We start from the raw sequence: 5761 nt of genomic DNA, 5'->3' as shown, positions 1-5761 counted from the left end.
CAGACCTACATGCATTCAGTTAACATACTAGAGTGGAGAGGCATCACAGCAGTAGGCTCTGCTCCCACTGCACACCTGTTCATAAGAATAAGCCCAAATTCCTGAACAGCCAATAACAACAGTGTCCCCAATGACAAGGACCCCCTCTAAGCTGCTATAAACCTCAGGAGAGAAGCCTAAGAAGCTTAATTCTTTCATTGGAATCATAGTGTTAAATGACCCCTTTATTGCAGACCAGATTCTGATTGGGGCTCTGTGGCTGCTATGAGAAAGCCACAAGTATAACAGTATGTTACAATCACATCTGGTTCGACCCAAAGTTTATCTGATATGCTATGTTAGATACGAATAGATTTAGGGCATCATAAAAAGATGCCCCCAATCAAAAATTGCATTGCAATTTTCCGATTTTAAAATAGTGGCCCTAGCGGAAAGCTTGTAATGTGCAGGCTGCTGCTATGTAGATTTGGGCTACCCAGGGATTGGCAAGGAGACCTGTGGCTTGTAGCCACTTTTATCAGTTGCTGCCTGCCATGAAGACCTGCAATAGAGAGGGTGCTGTCAGCTTTATCTTGCTACCTGTGTATGGGTGTGTGAGGAAAGGGGGAAGCCAACACTGTCTGTTGATCGTGTTTAGAATGTGGCAATGGGGTTGCTAAGAATACCATGGGGATAATTGTGCTGCTTCATTTATCTCTTATTTCTACTAGAATTGTTCTATTTTGTACTTTGTTGCTGGTAAGTCACATGATCATAGCTGCACTACATTGATATAGCAGGACCATAGGATCCACCTGTCTCATTGTTGTTGTTTAGTTTTATTTTATTTTCCTGCATCTCCATCATGATATGCAGGGCTATAGACAAGGTACAGAAAAACCTGCTATGGGTGAACCAACCTCTGAGGCCCTAGAGCCAAAATCCACTGTCATATTGCTAAGGATCATGCATGCACACTCATATCCCAGAGTGGGACCTGAAAACAAATAGACTCAGAAAATCCTGTCAACAGCCCTGATGATATTACAATGGCTTGCATTATGCATATTCCAAATGTTAACTGTATTGTTTAATTTATAATTGTATATTATTCTGCCCTGCCACCTTCTCTTGCAGAAGTAGCTATACCCTCAAGAGGTCTGTGCTATGTTTCTCTGTCACACACAAAAAGGGATGAACAGCAACTAGTTATGTGACTTCTCAGAGAAAGAGGGACATGGGTGTCTACTAAAGCTAAGCTTCTATAAGCACCAGGAGGGGAGCCAATGTAAGCTTCAGTAGAGTTCTTTTATTGGGACCATGGTGCAAGGTAAAGGGTTAAAGTGGGGAATGGGTGTCTATTAGATTAATCAGACTAAAGAATGACATTTCCAGAAACTGCCATTTTAATTAAATAGCAGTTAATAAAATATCATATACCATGTTGATCAAACTTAGAAATTACACACACACACACACACACACACACACACCTTAAAAGACCCCACTGCCACCAAATGTATTCTTTGTATACAGAAGTGTCCCACTTTAATTTTCCTGGGTGCTAAATCAGAGTTCTTATTACCAGTGCACAAAATTAGGAGATCTTGGGGTTTTTTACAGCCTTGCTACTGGTTAAATGACCTGTTGCCCAAATATCTGGTGTTATCAAGGAGGCACCTTTTGCATTTATGTTTGCGGATCCTTCACATGTGGCATTATACAATCCTTGCAGTCATGGGTGGTATCGGTCTCCATAAGATCAGGGGCATCACACAATGAGTCAATACCCCCCAAAATAATGTTCTGAATCAGCCCAAACCAAAGTACCCATAACATACATACTGTTGGTTCCTTATCTGTGTAATATAGACTTTTCACTGGTTACATTAGACAAATTTTCCAGATAGGATGCAGAGAATAATCTGCCTTTCCCCCCAGTCCTTATACAACCTTGACACTTGAGTGTCTTAAAAGTTAATTATCAGGGTTTGGGTTCCTCTTTATTGTACAGTTGACATACATCCCAAATGACCCTGATAGTGTGCGACATTTAATACTGTGCCATATGCTGTAGGAGGTACTCCTTAAAGACTGAAGGATGTGTGTAGAGTTAGATGCTCAAAACCATGAGGAAAAAAAGGGTGTGTGTGTCAAATCAATTATAAATGCCTTAAAAAACCAGGCATCTGTTCTAGGAGCCCTTAGAGACTGGAGGAGATACATGGTGGTAGATCTTTAAGAATACAATGGGGGGGGGACATTAAAAGGGGCCATCCCCTCCAGTGGGTCATCAATATTATCCCATAGGTGTTTACTTTGAGCTGATATCCCGCCTTATTCTCCTTGTGTTTCCAAGGATCTATATGAGCTGCAGTAGGACCCAATTTAAGATTGAATTGTTTCAAAGAACTCTCATGGATTTTTCAAGAAGTTGAAAGTAATTAGTTTTGTTTTCCATAATAAGCAAACTCTATTTGAAATTAAGTTGCCATTGTGTTCTTTTAAAGCATCTCATGGCTTTAGAGTGAGCCCAACGAGCTGGTTCCAGACTACATTTATCTTGGGCTACATTTTAGAAGAAAGTAAATTGAGATGAATCATGCTACAATGAGATAGTTAAAATGTCAGGCTCCATAAGTTTCAGTGCATCCTTATGGCTCTGAACATTAAAATGCAACAGAACACTGGAATAAGTGAAACTAAAAAAGCATCAGAGAACTAGTTCTGAGAGGGGGAACGTCATTTCAGGCTGGGCTGCTGCACCAAGGAAATCCACATTGTTTGGTTTAACACACACACACACACACACACACACACACACACACCATTTCATTTTATCACAGCTTTTGGTTACACACCACAACCTGTTCTATAGTAAATGAGCATTGCAGAGTTTTTGAGGCAAACCATAAACTGGTGGCTTTATTTCTGTTTACAGATGTTACTGGAGGGAAATGTATCTGTACCTGTTGGGTAAATTACAAACCATCAGTATAAAAAAGGACTTGCAACTGTAGTGTGGGAATAGAAGCAGAGGCGTAACTAGGGAAAACGGCGCCCGGGGCAAGCACTGAAATGGTGCCCCCCCCCGCACTCCCCCCAACATACTACATTATACTTAGGTTTTTCCTCACAAGCGCCTGCCGCCGCCGCCAAGCCAGGCCACTGACTGGCCGCCAGGCGCCAGCAAAGCAATGGGGGGGGGGCGCGGGCGGCACGGAAGGGACCGCTCGTGGGGGAGGGGGCGCCGACGTGCTCCCTTGACTGCTGCAGCGCTGCTGCACTGAGCAGGAAACATTTGTATTAACAAAAAATTTAAAAAAAATTTAAACAATTTTTTTTGTCATGGCGGCGCCCCCCACGTGACCAGAAAACATGGCGCCCGGGGCACGTGCCCCCCCTGCCCCCCCTATAGTTATGCCTCTGAATAGAAGGGCAGGACTGACTGCAGCACTAGAAAATGTAGAAGCTGGGAAATTGAATTCACATGGTTGTTTAGGCTAATTCATGAAATCCAATGGAATTTACAAGTTTCAAAAGTACCTTGCCCATCTAGCAGGCTGATGCTGAAGATATGTCCAAAGCAGCCTCATCCCATCCCTATCTCCTGGCAAAGGATCACAAATATTATTCCACAGTGCTGCACCATGTTGGATTTTTTTTAAAAAAAATGATGCATCATTGTGAGTGGCTGGTTCAAGTTCTGGTGCAAAGGCTACCACTGGTGGCTTTGCATCTCAGATTTGTGAGCTACTGAGGCTGTTCTCATGAGCAGCCAACCCCAGACTTAAACAGCCAAGCCTGGGCTTGGCTGCCCATGAGTACCGCTAGGATCTATGCAGATCCCAGCGGTGCTACAGTGCTAAACTTAATGCTGCAGCCCGGCTCGTCGCCAAAGTAAAGGATGCAAATGTGTCCATAACCTCGGCTCTGGGATTGTATCTCAGCGTGAGCTGCTTGCAGCTCCTGCTGACACAGAGATGGGTGCCTAGAGTGCCAGTCCCCTGAGGGAATCCCTCAGGGCACTGTGCTCAGAATGTGTTGGACTGTGGGGTTCTCGAGTCCTGGCCTCAGAGCGATCCACCCTGCTCCACGCTGCATGAGGCCTGATTGTGTGGGTGTGCGGAGCACTCTCCCACCAAGTGGCAAAGGATCATCTGGGGCAGTGATTCTCAAACTTGGGTCCTCAGGTGTTATTGGACTTCAGCTCCCATAATCCCCAACCAAAGGCCACTGAGGCTGGGGATTATGGGAGTTGAAGTCCAATAACACCTGAGGACCCAAGTTTGAGAATCCCTGATCTAGGGGGAAGGCAAGATTTGGGAAGCCTTCCCACCCCACCCCCCCGCACCCACCTAGTAGGTCGTGTGAATTGCCCCACTGTCTGATGCACCTAAGTTGTTTGTTTGTTTGTTTGTTTATTCATTCATTCATTCATTCAATTTATATACCACCTGACTCCAAAGACTCTAGGTAGTTCACAAAAATAAGATCATTCCTGTAGAATCCAGAGAAGGAAGATCTTTCTGTAACACAGAAAGATCAGGCAGTGGAATACAATTAACAACATTAATAGCTGAACGAAGAAAGTATTTAGTACCGCAAGGCAATGCAGTCCTGTTCTCTTGCTGGTTCACTATCTTCCCCACCCCCAGTCTAGGACTGGACTAAACGGTAACTAAGGTATTATTAGAGAGCTGGCCTGGATTAGGGAATGGATTAATCAGAAACACTAAATCTCCCTAAAATCTCTCCTTATCAAAAAGCATTGTTCTCGCATGCGCACACACCTCCTGTAACATAACTTCATGTTGATGTAATTATCCATAAATTGAACTTCAATTTTCCTAATTTTCTCTTGATCCTATCGAGTAGATCTATTCTGCAGAGCAATTTGAATGAATAAAGCTTTAAATACTATGGTGTCGTTAATTTTTTAAAGGTGGTATTTGGACTTACACCTGTATGGAAGCCTCACCCTCTAACTTAGATCCCCATTCACTAACCAAAGAAGAGTAGGAGATGGCAATGGTTACACACGGAAGAAGAAAATGCCCTCTGCACTCTGTGTTTGTCAACCACCACCATACCATATGCCTATACATGGGGCATAGAACAGCAATGGGAGGACTTAGAACACATTTTGGTCCAGAAAGTTGGTGGCTGAATCAAACTGAACTTAGATGCAAAATTCACAAGGGATTAATGTAAAGAGCAACATTTCCAACAGTATTTCCCCCACTTGCTGTAGAAAATAACAGTTTGAAGAGGTGTGCAATGGAGAGGCCAAGATAGGCTGCACCTTGTTCCTTAGCTTGACTCTGCATGTTTCATAAATTGTATAGGTATTTTACTGGAGCAAGTTTCATTTTTATGAAATGAATGAATTGCCATTTTTCACCATGCATGGCAGACCACATAGTTCTTCTGTAACTAACTACTGGTCCTGGCCACAAGTCAGAGTCATTGAACGTCTGAGCTCTTTTAGTCAGAACAAGGACGGCCTATTCGTGTTGCAGTTGATATTCAAAGCACTCACAAAGGCCTTATGTTAGGCTGATCAAACCGCTGCTGCTGCTGCTGCTGCTTTTCTGTCCAGATGTCTGTCCACAGGATTCTGGAACATATCCACTTTTGGGCTAGCCCTAGAAGTATAAGCAGAAATGATTATGACTGTCCACAGTTTTGGATAGCCAATCCAATCTCTCCCTGTGCCATTCATTATATTCACTTGTTTGGATTTAAAAAAAATAAAAATGAGAAACCCAACTTCACTTGG

General features: G+C 43.3%; 1 long non-coding RNA gene across 1 annotated transcript in view; it reads right to left on the bottom strand.

Annotated features, from left to right (window-relative positions):
* Nucleotides 1-4382: 4382 nt before the first annotated feature.
* The window catches only part of LOC128324537 (uncharacterized), a 30833-nt gene continuing 29454 nt past the window's right edge, over nt 4383-5761 (bottom strand). Inside the window, exon 4 of the long non-coding RNA XR_008306919.1 lies at nt 4383-5627. This is a non-coding gene — a long non-coding RNA (uncharacterized LOC128324537). The remainder of the gene's footprint in view (nt 5628-5761) is intronic.

The sequence above is a fragment of the Hemicordylus capensis genome, chromosome 4, assembly GCF_027244095.1.
Source record: "Hemicordylus capensis ecotype Gifberg chromosome 4, rHemCap1.1.pri, whole genome shotgun sequence".
Lineage (NCBI taxonomy): Eukaryota > Metazoa > Chordata > Lepidosauria > Squamata > Cordylidae > Hemicordylus > Hemicordylus capensis.
Note: the sequence above shows the minus strand (reverse complement) of the source record. Positions and strands in the feature narration are given on the sequence as shown.